The sequence below is a fragment of the Sciurus vulgaris genome (assembly GCF_902686455.1).
Source record: "Sciurus vulgaris genome assembly, chromosome: 10".
Classification (NCBI taxonomy): Eukaryota; Metazoa; Chordata; class Mammalia; order Rodentia; family Sciuridae; genus Sciurus; species Sciurus vulgaris.
The window spans coordinates 104356554-104381986 of NC_136470.1; the positions used below are offsets into that span (position 1 = coordinate 104356554).

General features: G+C 42.5%; 1 protein-coding gene and 1 long non-coding RNA gene across 2 annotated transcripts in view; one reads left to right on the plus strand and one right to left on the minus strand.

The window, feature by feature from the left end:
• The window catches only part of LOC306637667 (EGF-like and EMI domain-containing protein 1), a gene marked incomplete at its 3' end in the record, with an annotated part of 604663 nt that overhangs the window by 458618 nt on the left and 120612 nt on the right, over positions 1-25433 (minus strand). The gene's annotated exons all lie outside the window — the stretch shown is intronic.
• Positions 11638-13261, plus strand: LOC306671130. Its single transcript, XR_013766596.1, has 3 exons — positions 11638-11739; positions 12085-12265; positions 12809-13261. It is a non-coding gene; the product is annotated as an uncharacterized lncRNA (long non-coding RNA).

Here is a 25433-nt window from a genome sequence, read left to right on the forward strand (position 1 = left end):
GAAGTTTCTTTTTATCTTTGCCTTTGCTTTTAATCATGGAAAGGTATTAGATTTTGTCAAATATTTTTCTGCATCAAATGATTGAGTTGAATTTTTTCCTTCACTATTGATGTGGTGTACTACATAATTGACATTATTCTAAGTTTTAGTTTTTAATACTTAATAGCTTGACTGACTAGGTCAAAGACACACAGATACTATGTTCATGAAACTGAGGGGAAAATCAATCTATGAACTAACTACACAGTATGTGATAACAAAATGCATTAAAATATAAAACATTTCTACACGTAGTAGTTAGCTGTAAGAAATCACTCTCTAAACTTAGGAAAATGACGTCCCAGATTTCAGTGGAAACTACTAGCATCCTTCAACTCTTTTGTGTGGCAATATCTTCTTTCTGTTTTCATACTCTTGTACCTCAGCCTGAGTTATGAGTTCTGGACTGCTTTTCTCCAATCTCAGATATGATTACCAATATTGTTGAATCATTCTTGCATTCCTGGGATAAATCCCAGTGACAATGATATATAATCTTTTTAATATGTTGCTGAATTTCACTGTTTTTTTAAAAGGACATTTGTATCTGTACACAATGAAGGGTATTAGCCTTTTTTTCCCCTGTGATATCTTTGTCTGGCTTTGGTATCAATATTGGTCCTGTAAAATGAGCTGGGAATTGTTCCTTCTTCTTCTAATTTCTGGTAGAGTTTGAGAAGAAGTGGTGTCTGTTCTTTAAATGTCTGGTATAATTTACCAGTGAACCCACAGTCTTTTTTAGAAGAGCTAAGTTGTAAAAGTTGCTGATTTTCTCCAGGGGCCAAAGGAATCTCTAGAGGGTAAAGAGGACATCTACTGGTCATTAGATAATTAACGCCCTTTTCCCGGAGGACTTTATGGAAGGTATGAATTGAAAATGCCTCCCTTTGCACAGAAACAACAATGGGGAGAAGCCCTACAGGCTTGGAAAGTCTTGAAATGTGATCAAAGGGAATCTAGTCGTTTCTTTAGGAACCTGTCCATGTAAAGTGTCTCTCAAGGGCTGAAATCTGATCAGTGAGGGGAGGGGAATGCTCAGGAAGAATGGGGCTGAAGACTGCAGTTTGGCTCATCTGAAGGTGTGTGTCACTAGGGCTTTTGGAGAGCACCTTTTTCATCAACCAGTCACTACAGGATGCCCCATAAGGGCGGTCAGGAGAAGAGTCCGGGAGAAATATTTGATGTTCACTGGGGAGTGACCCCAGCCAGAATCTCACAGTTGCACCAACCCTTTGTCCATCCCCACGCATCCAGAAGCAGACCTGGATCACAAACACTGTGAACTCACACCAGACGCACTCCAAGCCTGGATAGGATAGTGAGAGAGGGCTTTGGCAGACCCCCACATGCCCGACCTGCAGCACGGGTAATTAGAGGCCACACAGGCCAAGAATCCTGGCACCCAAGTCTTGAAGAGGGCAGCTGGCACTAACTGCATCTAATTAGTCAGGTGGGCATTTTGTCCCCCAGAAAGAAAGACAGAAAGGCACACCTCAGAAAGTGGGGTGTGGAGGAGCTTACCCTGGTGATGATCTGTGCAGAATCTGAAACCAGTCTTGAAAATCAGGATCGGGTTCCATTCTCCCGACCCCAGGTGTTGAAGATTTAACCACCAAAAATGCCAAGGCAAGAGCAAAAAGTTTTATTTAAAAAAAACAGAAGAGAAAGACAAAGACAGAGATAGAGGGACATCTGAAGAAGCAGGGGTCCAGAGATGGTGGCCCAGGGAGTGGGGATGTCATGAACCCTTTATAGATTTCAGGGTTTCCATTCTCTCATGTCCCCCTACTCCCATTCTGCCTAACGGGCAAAAAGGTGGGAAGGGAACCTTTCTGGTACCTCTCTCTATTTTCCACAAATGCCCAGAAAGGCAGGAAGGGAGCCACCAAGAGGGTACACAGTAACAACTTCTTGATGGTAGAAACAGTTCCATGGGGGCAGGTAAACCTGGGGGAGGTTATGGAGGTATTAGCCTTTTATTTTCTTTGGAATCAGCCCCCATCTTCCTGACCTAATTATTTAATATCTACACTGACTGTCCTTTTGACCTGGTCACAATGCCACCAGTCTTGCTCTAGGTTTAATCAATTTAATTTCCTTGATCAGGCATAGTGGCTCATACCTGTGATCCCAGCAGTTTGGGAGGCTGAGGCAAGAGGATCTCAAGTTCAAAGCCAGTTTCAGCAACTTAGAGAGACCCTGTCTTAAAATACATGGGATGGGCTCCATGCCCCTGGGTTCAATCCCCAGTTCAAAAAGGTGCTGGTCACTACATATGGTCTTTGAACCTCTGTGCAATTCCTAGCATCTCATCACTGACAACTCACTCAGTCGGTGGTAGCAGTTCTACAGTGAAATTGATGTCACCTGGATCACAGGTCTCTGTCATCACTGTGAGAGAAGCCACAAGTATTTGGCCATTTTTAGCTCCAACTGGGATGGGAAAATGTTTTCAGCCCCTCACCAAGACTAATGACAGGAAGATCCACCAAACCCAGAGACTCCCGGGGGCTCATTGGCCAATACGATGACACATGTCAGTGTAACAGAAACCCAGTTACCTTCTCATAATATGCAGCTCAGGGGGAAGCAGTTGAGGGATATAGCACAGAGACTCAACAATGTCACAAGTTGTGTCGGGTATCATGACGTATGGCCCCAAGGGTCCCAGGTGGCACCCCAGCCAGCAGGTCTAGCTTTGAGACAGGAAGAAGGGGCACAGAGCTCTGCCAACTGCATCATCTTCCCTTTCATTGAAAAGGCAAAATCTTTCCCAGAAATCCTCAACTGACATTTGCACACATCTCTTTAACCAAACTTGTGTCATAAAGCCCACCCAGGAAATGAGGGAGATGGGCAAGTTATTTAGTGGGGTAGATTGCTACTTCCTTCCAAAAACTGGAACTCTGTTAATACAAATCAAAACAAAAACAAAAAAGAAGTGGAGATAGGATAAGCAATGAGCACTGTTTGCTTCAATTAGCACCAGGCCTGAAAGGATGATGAGAATCAGCCAAATTCTCCCCATGCCAACTCCCCAGAGACTATGTACTAGCTTGCTTCCTCTTATTTTGCTCTAAAAAATACCCAAGATTGGGTGCTTTGTAAAAAGATGATGTTATTTTGCCCAGAGTCCAAGATTTGGCAGCCCCTGTGACCGAGCTTTGGTGAGGGTCATCCCAGCATGGTGAATGGCATCATGGTGGGAGGACATGTGAGGGGAAGAGGCTGCCTGGCCAGAAACCCGGGGAGGGACCAGTTGAGTTGCTCTTCTCAGAACAACCCACTCTCACAGGAACCACTGGGGGCCATGAGAAGCACATTACTCCCTTCCGAGGGCACCATTCCCAGGGAAGGAAACACCTCACACTAGGCCACACCCCGTACAGCTTCTACACTGCCACACTGAGGACCAAGTGCCCAGCCTGCGAAACTATGGAGGACAAACCACATCCACATCATCACATGCTCCAGCACAGCCAACATGGACAGAGCAGGATGTCCAGTGTGCAACAAGTGTATTTGTGGGGGTGGGGGAAGGGTGATCTCAGAAGTCACTGGAAGCAGCCTGAACCCCACCAGAACCTCACATTTGATACTTCTTTCCTTCTCTACTGTTGTCATGGCACTCTGGGTAGGAACCTAACACAGATAACACTTGGCTCCCATTTCCCAAAAGAATCATGCATAGCCATGACTGTCTCTGAGGATGTGACGCCCCCTGGCCAACCTGAGGTTGGCAGTACTTGGTTCACACCAAGTCTTTTTGCCTCCTTTGTCATCATGATGCTCCTCAATGTGAATGCAGCTTTCTTCACCTACCCGTGAGTCTCCCATGAAAGCTTTCAGGCTTCTTACAAAGAGATAGAAAAGAAAATAGACAATGATAACGAAGAGACAGGGAAGTGGGGACAGAGGGTCAGGAGGGAAAGAAGAATATATAGTTAGCAGCTCAGAGGTCTAGAGTGCCTGAGGCATCTAGGGAACTGCGGGTGGCTGGGAATGCTGGTGACATTAGCTGGAGTCTCCACCATGTGTCTCTAGCCTGGATATTTATGCCTGTCCTTAAGGTCTGTGAGACTTACCTCAAGTGAGCCAGGCCTCGTGGGGAGCTCTGGGTTGGCCCAGACTAGAAGTGAGTCTGGCTCTGGTTTCAGATGCAGATGGCTGGTGGGCAGTGGGGAGTGGGCCTTTGCCCTGGTCACCGGCCCACTCTTCCTTCTGACCCTCTGGAGCCTGGTATCCTTGAACATCTCAGAGCCGGGCATCTTACATTGAGGTAAGTACTCAGACCTGGGAGAGGGAGTGGTACCCCAAGGGCTGATGCCTACAGGGGTGATTTCTAAAGTGTGAAGCCCACCCATGGGCTCAGGATCCCTGCCTCCAAGTTATCATGACTTAGGCCCTGGCACTTCATTTCCCAAGCCACTGAGGTGTGAAGAAAGAGAATCCTGGAGGTTTCCCAGTTACTTTAGAAGGGACGACTGGGCAGGCTGGCAAGAGAGGCCAGCAGGCTCTTCCAAAGCACAGTTCACTCTTGCTCCTTCCCATTTCACACACGACATCCAGCACTGATCTCTCTTCCCAAGGGTGGAGCTCTGTAGAGAGCTCTTCTGGCTGGAAAGCCCTTCTCTGCCTGCCAGCCCATCTGAGTGGTCAGCTTGCTCAACATGGACCAGGATTGCCTGGAAACCTCGTCCCCACCCTTCTTCTTGCACAGTGATGCTATGGGGCTGCTCCAAGCAACAGAGTGAGGGAAAGGCCTCCCGACACTGCCCAAAACTCTTCCCATGCCAGGCTCCTTGGAGCAGGACCTGGAAGCAGGACACACTGCCTGGATGTACAACCACGCATACCAGATGCCCTGGTGTCATCAATGCAACTTCCACCGCCCACCTCGAACCCTCCACTGTGCGACCTGTAACATCTGCGTGGAGGTGAGTACTCCTCCTCCCTGTCCACTCACCAACCCAGCCTGGGGCACCTGGCCAGGACTGGGAACCTCACAGCATAAGTGGGCCAGGGGTGGGTATGAGACTGTCTTCTCAGACTGCTAAGGGTGGCTCTCTGCCATACTTGGTCACTTATATCTGTTATCGCCTCTGTGTCTACACCTGTCCTGAGAGGCAGGCCTTCTTTGCACAGATGCTGACAAGCAAAGGGCATCCCATCTTTGCTGAGCCTGGTGGAGTCAGTGGAGGAAAGGCAGCCCCTGTCCCATCCCCTGCTTGCTGATACTCGATACCCAGATCCTAGGCCAGTTTCTGCCCTGTAGGGGATCTTTGCCTGTCTTCCTTTGAGTGTCCAAGTTGGAGGGGTTCCTAAGTTCTGAGTGCTCTTCTCTCATATGCACACCCTGCATGGACTTCCAAGTGCAGAAGGCTGGATGGGTATGAGAGTTCTTTACATCCTTGTCTAGTATCCGAGAAAACAGAAGCCCAGAGTTATTCTATACCCTCCAAGTGACACCAGGCAGGTCTTGTCTCTAAAGACCTCACTCATGACAGGTGATCTCATGAGCCATGGAGTCCAAACTATGTTCTATCAATGGAAATGCCAGGTTCTCCAGGAGCTGGGAGTCCGTGTGTAGGGCCAGAGTAGGTTGCCCAGAATTTGGGGGGACTTGACTTTTGGGTGTAATGGAGGCTAGGTGATGGAGAATTCCTGCCTCCTCTCCCCTAGGAGTTTGACCATCACTCAAGGTGGGTCAACAACTGCATTGGGCATTGGAACATCTGGTGGTTCCTGCTCCTTCTGGTGTCCCTGTCTCTCTACCAGGTTGCCCTGTTGGTGACCTGTGTCATCTTCCCGGTGCGCACCACAGGCATGCCATTGTCCATGGACAAAACCATGGTGTATCCACACAGTCCCAAGGGCCCAAGGGAACTCCACATGCTGTGGAGAGGGAGTGACAAACAGCCCAGGGATGGATCTCCTAGCGAGGACTGATGTGGGCGGGTCTAGAGGGAAAAGCCCCTTGGGACGACCTGACAAGGTCATGTTGAAGGTAAGTGGGGTCAGGAAGACAGGCGGGGTAGGATGGTCGGTGGAGTTAAGACTCTAGCAGGCAGAGGAGTAATGCAGGTAGAAACGGGATAGGCAGGAGGACGGCCCGGTGGAGTGAGGTTTCTGCTGGGTGGACTGGAAGAACTGTCCAGTCCAAGAAAGAAGAGTCGGTGGGTGGGGCCCTATAGGGGCGGGGCCAAGGGGCGGAGCCTGGCCAGATGGCGGGGCCAGTGAGGTATTCTCCCAGGGCTTGGCTTCTTAACCTGTGCACAGCTTCATCCTGGCTGTATGCGCCACTGGCGCCCTGCTGCCTGTCATCTTCCAGCTACTGGTCCAGGCTGTAGCCGTGAGCACCACCAGGCGCCTGTATGAGATCCAGGTAAGCAGGGCTGAGTGCCTGTGCCCGGATACCCCGCTGGGCTGAGACATCTTGCGCCTCTGCCACCTGGCACGTTCTGGGCTTTCTCCACTGCCCCGGGCCCTGATGCTGCCTCATTAGTCCTTCCACACCCACCTCTTAAGATGCAGCTCAGGTCTCTTCTCCCCTGGAGCTCAGTGGTCACTCTCCCTCCTGCGTGCATTGCTTCCAGAGCCTACTGTGTGCTAGACTGCGTGCTAATTGAGGGAGGGGATAGAGGTGAGTCAGTGCATCTGGCACTTGTGTAGATAGGTAAGCAGCAATCAGTGACACCAGGCAGACCCCCAGGGACATTCTGAGAGGGGGTGGGTCCTGAGTGGTGCAGCAGACTGGAAGAACCTGAGTCTGTCCCGGCCTGCAATGTAGAGTAGGACAGGCCACTCTATGCATCCCAGGTATGATTTTGGAGAGGCAGAGGACAGGAGGGCACCGCCTGTGAGAGGCGCACTGTTGCAAAAAGGCAAGGAACCTGAAAGTAGGCTGTAGAGGGAATGATGAGGATAAGGCTCTAGTTCAAGTACAAGGTGGCACAGGCCATGAAGTTGACCCTGTGGGGTCCAGATTAAAAAGGCCCAGAAAGTCAACAGTGGGATTTAGTGGGATGCAGTGAAAATCTGGGAGCCATGGTAGGTTTTTTTTGTTAAATCTTTTACGAGGAATAATTTATACACAGTAAAATTCACCCTTTTTGTTCTATGGTCAGGGATCTTGATCAATAGATACAGTCCTGCACTCTCCAACATAATGCAGGTTACAGCAGTTTCATTACCCAGAAAATCCTTTCATCATCTTCAGTTGTCAGTTGTCCCTAGTCCTTATGGTTTTTCTTTTTCAAGAATCACCTTGTAAATGGAGTCTTTGTCTTTTTAGTCTGGCTTCATTCATTTAGCACAATGCATTTGAGAGTTATCCATGTTATTGCTCATATCAGTAGTTTATTTCCTTTTATTGTTGTGCAATATTGTATGGATGCCCTACCGATTATCTGTACATTCATCAATGAAAAGATTTTAACTTTGCACCTAGTTTTTCCACACTTTCTTTGTTTTGTTTTGTTCTAATAGGTATTGAAGCCAGGGGTGCTTAACCAATGACCCACATCCCCAGTCCCACAGTCCCTTTATTTTTTTTCTTTACATTTTTTTTTTTTTTCCTTTTTTGAGTCAGGGTCTCACTAAGTTGCTGAAGCTGGCTTTGAACTTGCAATCCTCCAGCCTCAGCCTCCCAAGGTTCTCGAATTCAGGTGTTGGCCATTGTGCCCAGCTAGTTTTTCACAGTAATAAATAAAGCTGCTAAAACCATTGGTGTACAGGTATGTTAGCATAAGTTTTCATTTCTGCTGGGTAAATTCTTAGGAGTGCCATTGCTGAGACATAAGGTAACTGTGTGTGGAAATTTATAGGAAATTGTCAAATTTTTCTTCCAAAACCACTGCACCACTCCTAATTTCTACCAGCAATGTATGAGAATTTGCTCCACATCCTCACCAACATTTGAGGCTGTCTTTTGTTCTTATTTTGTTTTACTTTTGCATTGTGTCCTAATAAATGAGCAGTGGTATCTCATTCATGCCCCAGTTTGTACTGTTCTAATAAGTGATGATGTTGAGCATATTTTCATGTCTTTGGCTATCAGTATATTGTGGTTAAGTGTTTGCTCCAGTCTTCTGCCAATTAAAACAAACAAAAAGATTCTTTCCTTACTGAGTTTGAAGCATTCTCTATGCTGGATTCTGATCTATGGTTTGCAAATCTTTTCTTGCAGTCTGTGCCTTGTCACTTCATTTTCTTCATAGCATGTTTCAAACAGCAGGATTTTTTAGTGATGGTGTTTTTCTAAGACCACGGATGGAATGGGGGGTGCTCTATAGTTAAGTTTCTCCCCTAGCATTTTGTTGTTCATTCCACATGGAAAATCATGTCATCTGTGAGGCACAATTTCATTATTTTTTTCCAATTTGTGTGTCTTTATTTCTTTTTCTTTTTAGTGTGGAATCGGAATGATAGCAGTAGGCATTTTTACCATGGAATTCCTTTAGTATGACAATAACTTGACTAAAGTCTCCTTCAGAAAGACTGGCAGGAAGCATCAATGGGGGAGGTAGGAGTTGCAGACTCTGAACACCTGAAATGTCAGAGGAGCCCTACTTATCACCTCCCAGCCTTTTGGTCACCATCCCACCACAGCCATATTTGGCTCCCCTCCCATCTATGGCTCCTCTGTTGAGCCCTTACTCATCACCCTGTGATCTGCCTGTCTTCTTCTCTCTCCAGCTTCAGGCCATTATTTAGTTTGCCCAGCAGCCTTTTCCCTTCCACCCTCCTGTGGTTCTTCCAGCCCCAGGTCAGGCCATAGGCCTCCTCTGCTCAGATGAGACCCTCCAAGTGCAGGATCCCAGTCTCTAGGGAAATGTGGTCTGCACTCTGGATTCACCAGACAAGGCTCCCCCCCATTGCTGGTAGGACCCGTGCAGGCATCATTACATGCAGCCACTTCCATGCAGCTCCTCCTGGAGTCAATTGCTTGGTGGTTGGTAGCAAGGACTCTGGAGCCAGATCTCAGTATTTCACATCACACCTCTCTGCAACATACCATTAGGGAGATCATGGGCATGCTAAGTAACCACCTGGTCACTCAATTTCCGTATCTGTCACCAGGGAAGCATGGGTTAATATGCAGAAGACACATAGAACAGTGGCTGGTACCAGAAAGTGCCCTATGAGTTGCTGTTACAATGACTACCATTCCTTCCCGTGGTCTTTTATACCTCTGTGCCTCACTTAAAAGCCATGCAAGCTCCACCATTAATGTCCCACACCTCCAATGCACCTGGAGTATCCTCTGTGCCTTATTCCCTGAAAGACTTGACCTCTCTCACTAACTTCACCCTTCACTTCCTGGCCCATGTGAGTCCAGCCCCTGCCCTTGCTGTCAGGAAGATGCTCCCATCAATGGCCAAAGCAGCAGCCATTCTTCAGGATGCTCTTTCTGGGTTGGGAAAAGCCTCTGAAATGAGAAGCAGATGAGCAAGCCCTATTGTGTGTCTAATTGCTTAACTCTCTGGGCTTCTCTGCATGTAGCTGGTGCTGTGGGCTGGGTTGCCTATACTTTGTCAATGATACCCTCTCTGAGCTACCCTGGCCACTCCCCATGGTGCTCAGGGCCTCACGTTGCTGCTGGACTCTACACCCTGAAGTAGGCTGGCCATGCTCTTTGCAGTGTGTTATAAACCCCCAGTGCAGTGACTGGACTGTATTTGTTGCCTACTGTGTATTGAACCCAGGGGCACTTTAGCACTGATCTTCATCCCCAGTCTCGTCCATTTTCTACCTTGAACAAGGGTCTCCCTGACATGCTGAGACTGGTCTTGTACTTGCCATCCTACTGCCTCAGTAACCCCAGTCTCTGGGATTTCAGGTGTGTGCCACTGTGGCTGGCTTAACTGAGGCTTCTTTGATCCCCTGAAGTGTTTCTGGCTGGGTGTGTTTCTGAATGGCAGAGTTTGTCCTTAGCATGTGCAAGGTCCCGGTTCTTCAATCCACAGTACACAAAGAAAAGGAATCTGAATAAATGAGTGAACCAACAAACACAAGAATCAACCTTTGGGAACAGAAGAAAAGAGAGCAAGGAACAGAGAGAAGACTGATGCCCTGATCCCCCAGGATAAGGGAAAGAAGGAGAGGCAGCAGGAAGTTCGGCAGAAGATGGGACAAGAAGAAGATGCCACTTGATTTTGGTCCTGTGGAGTGTGATGACATTTGAGGTACAGAATTGGAAGCAGAACTTCAGGAGTCGAGTCAGTGATAGAAACTGGTCTGGGTGGTTCAGAGCTGTTGGATTCCATTCGTGTCTGGTAGGGTTCCATGTGGGGAGAGGAAGGTATTCAAGTTTACTGCTCAGTTCTTAATAAGCTAGTAATTATCATACCTTTAAGGATTTTTTGACTCTTTATGTACAGCCAACATTTTCTATACATTATACACATCTAATCAAAAATTATTTCTCTAAGTTTAAAAATTTTGTAAATTTTTTAAGGTTCTGCTTTTAATTAATCTATTATTTCTGGTATTTTTTCTGGTTTCAGCCCAGGGGTGCTTTATTATGGAAGTTACATCCCCATTCCTTGTTATATCTTGTTTTGAGGGAGGGTCTCACTAAGTTCCTGAGGGCCTTTCTAAATTTGTGAGGCTGAACTTGAGCTTGTGATGCTCCTGCCTCAGCCTCCCCAGTCACTGGACTTACAGGTGTGATCCACTGCAGCATACTAGTTTCTTAAGTGCTGTGAACCCCTTAAAGCAGTCAGAACCTCATAGAGAAAAAAGGTTCATGTTGCTTTTGACATGGTGGAATATTCCAGAGCTGTCCTGTTGATGTGGAATCCTTGTTCTTTCTAGTGATGAATAGGGTTGAAAATGAGCATCTTCATGTGTGTGCCATGGGAGAGCTGGGGGGGGAGAGTGGTGCTGTTGGATCCCTTCCCATTGTGAATGAATGTTTATAATTTAAACCCTTGAAGATGAGGTGAGACTCATCCCAGTGTGGGAGGAGGACAGGGTGAGACTGATAGATGGAGTGGGGGGAGAGGAAGAAGGGAAAGGAGAAGCCAATCAGTGAGGAGCTGACCTTTGAGCTTGACCTTTACTCCTTTGTGTACTGAAGGCCTTCAGCCCAGACTCTCCTGGGTCATGTGATTTCTTACTAGGAAAATATACCTGGGCATCCCTGCTGCCACTGCCCTCCCAGATTGTGAAATTCACTGAAGGCACATGTTTAGGAACAGTGAGGGGTGGGAGAGGAAGTGGGAGCAGGGGTGACACTGACTGTGGAGCAGTTGAGCAGCAGAGGGAAGATCTTGTAAGGGATCTGGAAAGACATGGTGGGAGGACCAGTGGGCCCCATGGAGACAGAGCAAGGATGCTGCCAGGGGAGGAGCAGGTGAGGAGGGAGCCCTGAGAAGGCAGGAGAGGTGGTGCAGGGTCAGCACTGTCAGGGAGAGCTGCGCACAAGTGGGAGGAGGGAGGGCTCTTCCCAGGGCCCTGGGAGGCAGGATCCCTGGGTCACTCTGGGTTTCCCTGCCTTGGATTCTTGCTCCAGGCCTGAGTTGAGCCCTGGCTCAGCTGACCAACTTAGGGAGGGTCACTGGGGGATAGCTGTGCCGAATCCTGCCATTTCTGAGCTCCTCTTCCCATCCCCGTCTCCCTTCAGGACAACAACCCATTCGACCAGGGTTGTATCAGAAACTGGCATGTCACCCTCTGCGCACCACTGGGGCCCAAGTGAGTTGGCAAACCAGAGGCTCAAGTGGTGGACCCTGGGGCTGGTGGGGTGGGTGAGGCTGGGTCTTCTTCCCTGGTCCCTTACCCCAGCTCCCTGGCCCTGACCCTCACTGTTCCTTCCTTTGGGGTTTTCTCCAGGGCACTCTGGGAGTCTCTGGGAATTCCCCTCTTCCTTGCCTTTGTAGGTTCTTGTCCCAAGAAATGGGGTAGAGGGGAACCCTAGCCTGGATGGGAGACCTGGATGTGATCCTGGGCTCTTTGCTATCCACGCTGAGGGGTGAGGGTGGTCAGGGAGAGCAAGAAAGTTGGGTGGTGACCCCTTACTTTGGGCCTGTCATTGCCCAGGTACATGTCAGAAGTTGTGTTGCTCCAGCAAGACTCGGGATCCAAGTGGGAGCTGATGGCAGCCCTGCAGTCACCAACATTCTCCCCAGAACACCATCGCCCAGACCTCCCTGGGCCCAACTCTCAACCTGTGTCCTTTGACACATCTTATGAAGGAGCACCAGGGAGTGCAGTCATCTAGGTGAGGAGCAGTGGGTGTGCAGTGGACAGGGGTGTCTGTGGGCTGCACGTGTGTTGTTGGAGCCCCTGAGGTGGGGCTGGCCCTGCAGCTGAAGCACCTGGAGCTGAGGAGTGGGTGTATGGATGTGAGGGTGCAGGTCCAGTCACAGGGCTTCAGAGCACACCCAGGTATCCCTGAATAGACAGAGAGAAAAGACTGCTTGGCTAACTAGCTGGGTGGCCCTGGACCAGGTCCTCACCTTTCTGGGCCTCAGTTTCCTCAGCTATTATTTGAACTGACACTAGTCCAGGAGTTTATACTGTTTTAAAGGAAATTCTTTTTGATTGGAAATTTTTCTTGAAGTCCCATGTGAAACATACGGATTGAGGAGTTAGTAGTGTAGTGGGGTGGGTAACACACAGTGCCCCCCAAGTGCTCTTTTAGTCACTTGTGGTGCCAGCCCGCTTTCTGTCCTGCCTCAGGGGCTCAGGGACTTGACCGTGAGCTGTGGGGTGGAGTTCAGGGAGAGCCCCATGTACTGACTCTTGTTTCTCTTCCCATCAGCCCAGTGCTGCAGTGGAAGGCCCACAGTGAGACTTGGTCTCCAATTCTCCCCCTCCCTGTGATGCCTGGATATGGACATGCTGCCAGGATGTGAGCCCCACATCAGGCCTCTGAGGCCTGAGCCCCGACTCCCCTGTTGGGAGCACCCTGACCCTATGACTCTCCAACCCCCATAAATTTGTATTTGCTGATTCTATGGCTGCTCTGCCTGTCTGTTCTAGATTCAGAGAAATGTGTTTCCTGGGGAGGCCTTGAGGGGCTGGGACAAGTACCTCCTGGAAGGGAAGAGAGATGCTGTCTGGACACCCAAGCTCATGAGTCCACACTCTCTGGCTCTTTGCCCTTGGGCAAGACACTTAGCATTTCTCTCATCCTTAAAATGTGGCATCAATAATAATCATGCAACTGACCTTGTTGGCCTTCCTGGAAAGGGCTGAAGATGAGAGGAGAGAAAACCCACCAATCAGGAGAATATACATAGTGTACCTCAAACTATTCCATAAAATAGGAAGGAAACATATATTATTGAATTCAAGTTGTGTGTGTGCACATATCACATATGTATATTCTTTATGATTGTGTGTGTGTGTGTGTGTGAAAGAGAGAGAGAGAGAGAGAGAAAGACACACTGAGAGGGAGAGATTGTGTGTAGTATGGGATCTAATCAAAACCAGGGCCTTATGCATGGTAGGCAAGCACTCTACCACTGAGCTACATCCTAAGTCTTTTTTTATTTTCTGACATGATCTCACTTCATTGACCAAATTGGCCTCCAACTTCTGGTCCTCCTATGTCAGCCTCCCACATAGTCTCCCAAGGTGTTATAGGACTTCACTGCCATAACTTGCTTAGAGTTTTCTATATGCAAATTCTTGCCAACTGCAAATAGAGACTTTTTCTTCTTTCTCTCTCAAGTGTATACTTAAAAAGTTTTTCTTCTTGCCTAATTTCTGCAGCTTTAACTCTTAATACATATAATATTAGATTTTTTTCATAAATGCCCATTATCTGGTTGAGAAAGTTTCCTTTTATCTTGGTTTTGTGTTTGTTTGTGTGTCTTTTTAAGTCATGGAAAGGCATTAGATTTTGACAAATGTTATTCTTCATGAAATGATTTTATGTATTTTTTCCTTCACTCTTAATGTGATTTGTACTACATAATTGACGTTATTCCAAGTTTTAGTATTTAATACTTAATAGCATGAATGACCAGGTCCAAGACACAAAGATACTACATTCAAGAAACTGCGAGGAAAATCACTGTATAAACTACATAGTATGTGATAAGAATGTGCATTATAATATAAAACCCTTCTACACATAGTAATTAGCTGCAAGAAACCATTCTTAGTTCAGGAAAATTGTGTTCCGGGTTTCAGTGTAAACTAGTAGCATCCTTCAACTCTTTTGTGTCATCATATCTTATTTCACACTCTTCCACCCCAGACTGAGTTATGAGGTCTGCACTGGTTTTCTCCAATCACAGATGTGATTACCAATATTTTCAATTCTTGCAATAATCTGATGAGTTGTGGTCTGACATGTATCTTGCTAGGAGTATGTGCCTAGCAAGGTGAGATCCTACCTGATATCTGAGTCGGTCTTGGCCATCTCCCCAGTTCCCAATTTGGTGATAATGTTTCAGACTATCAACTACACAACATATTTTGGGGTGGGGGTTGTACTGGGGATTTAACCAAGGGATGCTTTAGCACTGAGTTTAATCCCAAGTCCTTTTTATTTTTAATTGAATCATGTCTCATTATGTTGCTGAGGACCTGACTAAGTTGCTGAGGCTGGCCTCAAAGTTGCAATCCTCCTGTCTCTGCCTCCAGAGTAGCTGGGATTATAGGCATTCACCTCCATGTCCAGCTATCCTCCATTTTTATATGTTGAATCATTCTTGCATTCCTGGGATTAATCCCAGTGGCAAGGATATACAATCTTTTTAATATGCTGCTGACTTTGGGTGTTAGGGTTATTTTTAAAAGATATTTGCATCTATACTCTTAAAGGATATTAGTCTTAGTTTTTCTCTGTGACATCTTTGTCTGGCTTTAGTATCAGGGTAATATTGGTCCTGTAAAATCAGTTGGAAATTGTTCCTTCCTCTTCTACATCTTGGTAGAGTTTGAGAATGAGTGGTGTCTCTTCTTTAAAGGTTTGGTAGAATTTACATAAGCACAGGAGAAAGTTGGATGACAAATACACTTAATTAATAGTTCTTATTAGGTGAGTATCATGGCTTTTTGGACATAATTCACTGCCTGACTTCACAGCAAATTTAAAAGCATGCATATGTGTGTGTGTGTGTGTGTGTGTGTGTGTGTGTATACACATATATATAATATACATATAATATCTATATTGTATATCTATTAAATATCAAGTGAAATTCAAATGAAGTATCTATAATTTATAATAAGAAAATAATCACCAGCCGGCACAGCTGTGCACACCTGTAATTCCAGCAGCTCAGGAGTTGAGGCAGGAGGATCATTAGTTCAAAGCTAGTCTCAGCAACTTAACGAGGCCCTAAGCAACTTAGCAAGACCCTGTAAAAAATAAAAGTTGCTGGGGATGTAGCTCAGTGGCTAAGAATCCTGGGTTCAATCCCTGGTACCAAAAAACAAAAAACAAAAAGCAAAAGAGAGAAAAAAAAAAAGTGAAATGATTACCATATGACCAGTCAGAGGACTAATTTCATTTAAATTAAAAACTCTTATTTCTTATTAAGGTGGAATTGTAAGTTCAGGTATAAACACTCATTATCTCTGCTTCAAACCTATAGCAATGAAATACACACAGATTTATATACTTTACATTTAATTTCATATGTAATATTTTTAAAAGATGAAATAATACTCAGAAACAAGATAAATATCTTAGTTCAAAAAGGAAACAGGATGAGTAACTTAGGAGGCTTCTGGAATAGCCAAAAGAACATTTTAAGGAGGAGTGACACTGCTCCACATATGTCAAGAGACTGGGGCCAGACTCCAGCACCAAAATCAGTCTTCATGAAAGAGCTTCAACAAAATGGTGCCCATTGCCCAGGGCTGTGACCACATTAAACTGTGGTCAGGTCAGTGGCAGTGAGTGGGAGCTGAGACTATTTCTCTGCCTATCTTTGGTCCAGGCATTCCCTGACTCAGTAGCAAGATTTTTTATCATATCAAGATTCTTGTAAGACTGGGAAAACCAAACTGCCAATGCATGATCTAAATATAAATACAGAAGAGCTTGATACAAGTAATGGCAACTAGGTAAGGAAGATACGATATGCTCAAAGAGAAGAGAACAAAAATGAAACAACAGCAATAAGAACAATAATAAAAAGACACCTAATTGAATTAGCCAAAAAACTTTCATGACACATGGGGATAGTATCATAAAGACAGCAGGCATCCCAAACAATGGAGAGAATTCACTTGGTGGGAATGCAAACAACAAAACTCTCTGGAATTTATTTACAAATGAATGTGTTTAAAACACTTGGATAAATAAAGATGAATAACATATAATTCAAATATAAGAAATTATTTAAAAAAATTACAAATCCACATCATAAGATCATGATGAAAACAGAGTTACAAATTGAAAAGCAGAGTCGAGTCACTGGAGTAAGCATTTTTAAAATGGAAATAATCCTGACTGGGACACAGTTACAGAAATAATTATTCAACTGAAAGATTATATCAAACAAATGAATGAAAACCATGACAAAAAATTTTAGAAGATTTGAGAGGGCTAGTTTATTCAGGAAGAATAAGCTACACTGCAGAACAAATATCCTCCAAATCTCAGTGGCTCAATAAAAGTTTATTTATCACTCACTCATGGCCCTCTTCCATAACTGCTGAAGCAGAAGAAAAGAACAGGACAGTCACACAGGGGCTTCGTCCTTGTTTCCAAGTGGAAATAAGATATATAAGTTCTGCTCATAGTTTATTGGCAATAATTACATGGTTTTGCTTAACTACAAGGAACTAAGAGGTAGAATACACATACACACAACACACTTGAAGAAATAAACATTCAAATTGGTGAGCACTAGTAATTCACTCTGCTCCCACACACTGCAAATAGAAGTTTCAAAGTTTCAGAAGCAACAGGTCAAGAGAAAGGTAAAGAATCAATATTGAAAAAACAAAAAAAGGAGTAAATGATGACTGAGAAGTTTCAAAACTCGAGAAAAATGTTTTCTCACAGAGAAGGTAGAAATTGGGAGAAAGAAGGAAAAATTAAATATAAATTCACATTTAGACTTATAATGAGACTAGTGCACTTTAAAGATAAAGACAAAACTTTCCAAACTTCCTAAAACAAAAGATAAATTGTCTATAGATAAGTGATGACTAGACTGACAACATCTTCTCATCAACTACAATTGCAATCAGAATATTCTAAAATGCTGAAAGGAAATACCTATTGATCTAAAATTATATGCTCAGCTCAACTAACCTTTAATGGTGATGACATCTTCCAGGCATTCAAGGACAAGGAGAGTACCATCAATGGACACTCCCTGCAAGAATTACTAAAGGATATTTTTCTGAAAGAAGAAAGTAACTATTAAATATATTTGCAATTCTAATTAAACACTGAGTATAAAAATTAATTTAGAATTCTTTAAAAATTTCAGGCATTAGAAAGATAGCAAGAAAAGAAGGATGGGGATAGATAGATGGGGCAGAATTTTTTATCATGTTCTAGAGAAGGATTAAATGAATTTAGATGTTATTAGGAAAAAACATAATTAAATTTGATGTTGAATTGGAAGCTTTTACACATTAATATCCTCCAAATCCTATTTTGGGGGTTTCTATGACAAAAACAACAAAACAAAAACAAATGTTGTTGTTGTGATAGTTTCCTTTTTGTTTAATCATTATGAAGTGTCTAAGGACTGATTTGACTAATTTTAAAAGAATATTCAATTCTAGGTGCTGGAAAAGGAAAAGCAAGTAAGGTTTCTATTTTCAGTGACAACATTTGTAAAGTTAATATCACAAGGTGGTCTACAGAATAATGGAAATGGAGTCTCAAAAGGGAACATCATGGGGCTAGCGGAGCAGGCACTATCTGACTGAGGCTGGAGAGACAACGCACATACAGGACAGCAGGCAGGTGAGGGAGAACTGTTATGTCAGAGGGAAGAAAAGCACTAGTCAAGGCAGCGGTATACAGCGTGAGGCTGAGAATCAGCCTACCCTCAGCATCATCCACGGCTTCGTTTTCTACAGATAATACAAAACCATTCATAAGACTGAGTAAATGAAGCTCACCTCCTGATCATCACCATGCATCTGCAATTCTGTAAATATCAGTGACAAAATACCTTGAAAATAATATTGTGTTGTTCTAATTTCTAAACAATTATATAGATATTATTGAGTTTAATAAGAATAGCCATATACATATATGTTTCAAATTGGAACTTTTTAAAAATTAATCTTTTCATGAACACTGTATTCTGTATAGAAGTTCAGAGAACAACCAATAAAAAACTAACATCTACTGAAACAACTAATTCCTAATAGATGAAGACTAAACTACACACATTCATCTCAAGTCTGATTTTTTTGATAGTTCAGCACCATTCAGTTTCCCTTCAGGTGCAATGTCTTCAACAGATGTAGTACTGTCTGTTCCTACATTTAATCAGTAAATTGTAAATGAGCGACCGTAGCACAGTCTTGTACAGAACAAACGGAACTTGAAGTACTTTAATCCTGTCATAATAGGTGACTACTTGGAATTTTTATATGTGTTTAAAATTTAAACAGTGAAGCAGTGCAAACTATAACATGTAACACTTTCATTTGCTAACTACAAATTCCATTGTATTTGTGGAATGTTTTATCAAATTTGAATTAAACCTTAAAGTTAAAATATATTCTGATTTCAATGTTGCTTTCAACCTAAAGAACAAATCAAGAAAATAATAGCATTACTGATTATCCTGTGACTACTACCAGAAAATCATCTTGTTATGTAGAAAATAGAGTGTTAAAGAAAAAAAAAAATCTGCTCTGGGTGTTAAACATGCTAAATATGCAAGCTAGGAAGTATGTAAGGTAGGAAGTTATGGCTATGTGAGATACGGCGAGTCATATTTACTTCAAATAGCTTAAAAGTCAAAGTTTTGTCATTCACCATTCTATTTCATAGTGTGTCTTCATAAAATGAAGAAAGTGATCTGAATAAATGAAAAGTGTAGTATTTACTCTTGCTTTCATCTCGTTAAATTTATGGAGTCCTAGTTTCACAAACCAGTGAATAGGTTACAATGAAATTGCTTTTATCAGATTCCTGGAAATTTCTCTATCATGGCCATCATATAGGAAGCCTGCTAAAGGTAAGATCTCTGGGCCTCACTGGAGAACAGTTACCACACTGGTGTGCTCTCCAGCAGGCCCCGCTCCCTGCTTTCCTAATTCTGCCACTTCATCCTAATCCAAGCCCACATTCCCTTTCCTCCCATCTCTTCCATCTCCTAATCATCCACAGAATAAGTGCTTTCTAAAACAAGGGCAGTATCTCCTTCTAGCAGGATCTCTGATGTAAGAAGAATTTTACCCCTGGCCAAACTACAGTGGCTCTTGTGCCTATTCTCCACCCACTGCGGATGCCTGACCATAGACCAAAAGAGACATGCTTTTTACTACATGTAGGCTTTGGGAACTCACAGCTCATTCAACTGACAGTACCCTTCCTCTTACTTTCTTGTGCTCTACTCTTCCTTGCTCCCTTAAAATCTCAGTTATTTCTGTTAGAAAGTATTCCCAGTGTATCTAGTAATAATTCCTCCTCCCCTTCATCCCCGCAGACTGTTTCTTAACAAATGTGTTTGTACAAATAGCATCTTTGAGCCTTGGATTCCTAATCTTCAAAATGGACATAACAATGATAGCAATCTTGTAGAATCCTGATGGTAAAATGAGCTGAGGAGGTGCATTTCAAACTACCTGACATGAATGCTTCAGTTCTTCTGCCTCTTAATTCTGACTTGCACAAAAGCTAACAAATGTCACCCTCCAGGCACAGGACTACCTATTTTTATCCCCTTCTCCCAGGCTCTTACCTCTTCACCAGTAATGTGGTCTATGAGAGAAAAATCAACTTTCCTTTTTTTTTTTTTTTCTTTCTTCTGTTTTAATTGTACTGGTTCTTTTTAGTTGTACATGAGAGTAGAATCCATTTTGACATAATTATAAAAGCAGGGAATATATCTTGTTCAGATTCAGTCCCCAGTACCTCTCTTTTCCCTTTCCTCCCCCCATCCACTGCTCCTTTCCTTCTACTGATCTTTCTGATATTTACCTATAGTTATTTTTTTAATTAATTTCTTATGGATATACACAATGGTGAGATTTTACTGTGTTATATTCATATACATACATAGAAAAGTTATGTCAGGTTCTTTTCACTATCTTTCCTTTCCCATCCCTCCTCCCTTCCCTTCATTTCCTCTTGTCTAATCTACTCAACTTCTATTCTTTTTTTTATTCCCCCTTTATTGTGGGTTAATTTCCATGTATCATTTGTTTCTAATGAGAAACAAAACCATAGTTTCTTGGACTACCAGATTTCTCAAACTCTAATTATTCAATATTGCTTTAATAAATTAAAAACTACTGTTCCTAAATTCAAAGATTTTTATCTCAGCATTCCTCATTTTTTTCCCCTGTCTCTCAACCATAAGCTTTAGAAGCACAAGGGCAAAAACTAGGAAGCAACTTCCTAAAAAAAGGATGAAGCTGTCAATCAATATTTCCCTAAATTTACCTGTTGCAATTGTCTACAAAATATGATGAGCTCTTTAGCTTTCCGATCCTTAGTGTTAACCTACTATTGCTGCTTTATATTTGATTCCTTCCTGAGTTCTATAAAATCTGAGTACAGATTGAGAGCAAAATGTTTGCAATAACAAGCACTGATTATCATGAGAAGAGAAAGTTAAATCCAGAAAGAAAACTGCCTGTCCTGAACATGAAAACTAAGTCCAGAGTCTAAAATTAGCAAGCAACATGTCTCAATGTGCAACTATAACAAAGTGGAAGAGTGTGACTTTGTGAGAGAGTACCTCTGTAGATGTCAAGTAAACAAGAGTTGAAATTCCCACCAACACCCAACCTGCCATATGATCCTGATGAAAGGCTTAACCTTCTCCAAGTTCCTATTGCTCCTCAGCAATTGGGGATCATCATCATCTCAGAATCGGTGCGATCACTCAATAACCTAAGGTAATTCAAACACTTTGGAGCCACAGCTAACACAAGACAGGGGTTCCATAAGTGAGCACCATTTTCATTGGTAGTAATTCTGAATGCTGTTGAAAGATAATTCTCTTGATTTGTGTTTCTTTTTTATTTGTAAAAAGATAAAAATTTACTTTACAATGTAATTCTCTCTCTCTTTTTAACTTTTTTAATTGAAAAATGATACCTAAATAGGGAAGTACACAAACTGTCAATATACAGCTTGATAAATTGTCAGGGCATGACATATCATGTGAATTTTACCCAGAAGACAAAGAGGACACTGCTAATGGCCCAGAAGCCTCTATATTTCCCCACATCCAGGTCCAAACCCAAGGGTAATCAATACTCTTAATTTCTTAGACCATGCACTAGTTTTACCTATTTTTGAACTTTATGTAAACAAAATCATACTGCACATACTTTGTTGGGCTTGGGTTTCATTTATTCAACAATTATATCTGAAATCTACCCATATTGTTGTGTATAAATGAGTAAGTTTTGCAATTATATACTTAGAAAACTAAAATTTTTTTAAAGAATAGCCCTCAGAAAATAAAGTTATAGTTTTATATTACTTACCCTTACCTGCTTGATTAATAACAACAAACACAGTAACACTTACCTGCTTGATTAATAACAACAAACACAGTAACACAATCCAATAAATGTCAGGTAGCATTCTTTGACTTTCACATAAAGTAATTTTTTAAAAATAATTTGTGGCACCACCTCTCACTGCTTTTTGTATTCAGTATCCTGCACATGGGGACCATCTAAGAAAAGACGGAAGCTCATGAAACCAGAGAACACCACAAGGAGATCCATATGAACAGTAATTACTGTTCAAGTACATCTGAACTGTCATGAACAATAAGACCTTTGGGTTTTGTTCTGCCAGGCATAACAAGTACCTCCAATGTCACCCGTTTCCAAATTTGACTCCGACATGGGACAGAAGAGACTGGTGACAGATGGGCAAAATTTAGCATGCAGCTTGGACGGTCTTTGGGATGGAAGTCTTGTTATCTCTAACTTGCTGCCAAGTCCTGCATGTTGCTTTATAACAGACACCACTGGGAAACTCTGTAGCCTCAGCCAAAATCACAGACTTGAAAGAACCAGATCTCCTCGCTGTTGGTGTTTGTAACATCTCACCCACATCGGGCTCCGCTGCAGTAATGAAATAGTCACCAGTAGGCATCGGAATGTGAAAAAGCATTTTGACACACCAGACTGAATTTTTTTTAGACTTAGGACAGTGGCTTACTGGATAGGAAATTCATCATTTCTAAATCAGTTCTTCTTTGGTTTACTGAAGTATTTTAAATTCATTGGTCTTAAGCACAAATATCACTACAAATATCCTATTAGAATAATCTTTAAAGAACAATTTAGATGCTTAAAGTTGAATATCTAAAACTAGTGAACACATGTTAGGTGTACCGAATCTAAATTTAAACAGAAGAAAATACTTTTTAGAATACTGGGTACTACCTATTGAGTTATACAGCATTAATCACTAATAATTCATGAATAAATTAACCATACAACTACAGTCTTCAGGCTTTTCTGGTCAGTTTACAGCAAGTAAATGTGCTATAAAATATTTCCTGATTGATACATACAAACATACATATTTCAAGATGAACATTTTGGATTATGTACCCTCCAGCTCCTACCAATTTGCCTATATAAGAGTTAGTTGCATATTTAGAGTTATTTCCTAAATTCTGATTAAAAATCTGTTTTTAGAAAACAAACTAGCAAAATATTTTATTTATGATTTTTGTTAATGAAATATAAAATGATGTTAAAATAGACTCTCATTTTATTAAAAAAAAAAAAGTCTTTTATGGATTAAATAACCTCCTTTCCCCTAGGCTAAAGAATACTTATCTACTTCATACAACCTATTCTCCAGATCATCCTTCAGTGTTCTCCCTCCTCCAGATATATATCCAGTACCACACTCATACAAGGCAAGCACTCTACAACTGAGCTATGTGCAATATATTTAGCTGCAATAGAATAAAATATAACTATAACAAAATGCAAAATAATGAAAGTTCAGATATAGATATCTTAACTCATAGATTCAGCTACTAAATGGAGACATCTGGGGTCCAGGTACTTCTTTGCTTATGCCCTGCCTTTTTAGGCATATGAAACTGTCCTGGCCAATAACATCTGAGAGTGAGTCAGAGCTGGACACAGTGGGGGCTATCTGCTGTAGCCTCCTCCTATTCTGGAGGCTGAGACAGGAAGATCACTTGATCTGATCTCAAAAACAAAACGAACAAAAATGAAAACAAATGAGAGAGAGATAGAGAGTCTAAAACAAAAATAAAAGAAAGGTAGTCATGCTGGGCTTTATTCTTAGCTTAAGAAAGGATGTGATACTTAGAGGTGTAACAGCCACTTTGCAACCATGATTCAGAAATGCCTTAAATAACTGAGCTTATTTTCCACAACCCGAAGTATAAGATAATTCTACTCACTAGTCCAATTTCTAAATGGGGCAACAAGCAGAAAAATGAAAGCTAAAATACCAAGAGTGGATAAGCTAAGGGTAGGTGCTCCCTTTTATGAAGAAAGTAAAGGCTTTTTCAAGAACTACCTTACCCTACTTGCTCTCAGATCTCATTCGTAAGATGGGATCACATGGCTGAAAAAGCAGGGAAAGGCAATACCACACAAGACTGACATTGTCTTGGGCTAAACAAGAAAGAAAGAAAATGGTGGGTAAACAAATACCATGTTTGTCACGAAATCCTTCTAAATATTTTTACATAGAAGAACTACTGATTATGTGATCAAACGGTCCCTTTAAAACTATGCCTGCCATGATAACAATGCACAAGTAGATCATGTAAACCCAATTCACCTATAACATAACATCAGCCTGGTTTGAACATGGATAGCTTATGTATATTTCAATGTATTTCACTTCATGTCAGACCAGCATTTTATAAATATTTTGCATACATCATATAAGTCTGGGCTCACTAAGGTAGCAATGCCAGAATAGTTCACTATATATTACACCAGAATTGTCTAGAGTTCACATTTCAGAGGACCCTAGAATTATTCCACCATCCCATGTTCTCTCTGAATCCCTAGGGCCAACTCAGAGAAGTATGAATCTTTAAAATGTCTCTTGAGTCTGCTGCATTCTTATGCCCACACCCCGAAGGCAGTTCAAAAGGTCCCTGAAGTTAACTCTGAGTTCAGTGGCAACCAGCCAGTGAAAGCTGTCGTGTGATGCTGGTAGCTCCCTGCATTCTCTGGAGATGGCTCGATTGACATGAATCTACTACCTGCTAGAATAATCTAATTATACCTAAAGGTTTCAACTGAAAAGGCTTTATTCCAGGTCCCTGTCACTTTCCCTGTGGGTGAAGTCAGCTATCCAGTGACTTTCAAACACTCTCTGCATGTGGCTTTGTAACACATGAAGAAGTTCCTGAAATGTCAATCCTAAGGGACAAGTGTTCGTGTCACTGAAGCAATACATCATAACCTCTGCACTTTATGGATCTTTCAGACAAAAGCCAAAAGCTATGAAGGCCACGATGAAATTATTCCTGCTACCCAAGAGCTGATATTTCCAAAGAGAAGTGTACGTATGTTAGCAGTTATGGGGATGAATTTGCACTATAGTAACTCCTACAAAGCCTGTCCTATGAATAAAAAGCCCTTGGTTTCTAAAGCCTGAAAATCTGGTAACATTCACAGCATATGGATATTCATTTAAATAAGAAAAAAAGTTAAAGTGTGACATTTCTTTTAACCCACAATTTTACAGCTGGAAGAAATCTTTTCCACTCTTAGATGGCATAATGTGACAATCCAAGCAACCACACTTAAGGTCTGTAAATTCACCACTTTTCTTCTACTACCAAATTCCAAGATTTATTAAACATCTCCTTTCACACTACTCTGGGCTTTATGAGCCAACCAGATTTGACCTTTAAAATGATAGAAGCATCTGGATTATTTCAACTGATTTTCCTATTAGCAGTTTTTTAGTTCCCTATTTTATTTCTAATTTCTATCTGACTCAAGACACAAAATATGGGGTCAGGGGCATCAGAAGGATGCACATTTCCATTTTTAATTAATGAATGTGTGTTTAAAACTCCAGACCCATAAGTACTGGTATATTACCAATAGTACTGGTGCTAGATATCACAATGCTCTTTCATACGTTCCTGCAGAATTAATCCCACTAGTGATGATTTTCATTTGTAATTCTCAATCTTCATCTCTCTCAGAAATGCTCTTTCATACCCAAGCAGCTATTCAAAGAGCCCAACATCATTCTGGCCCAAACTCAGATTATTAAGAACAAAGACATA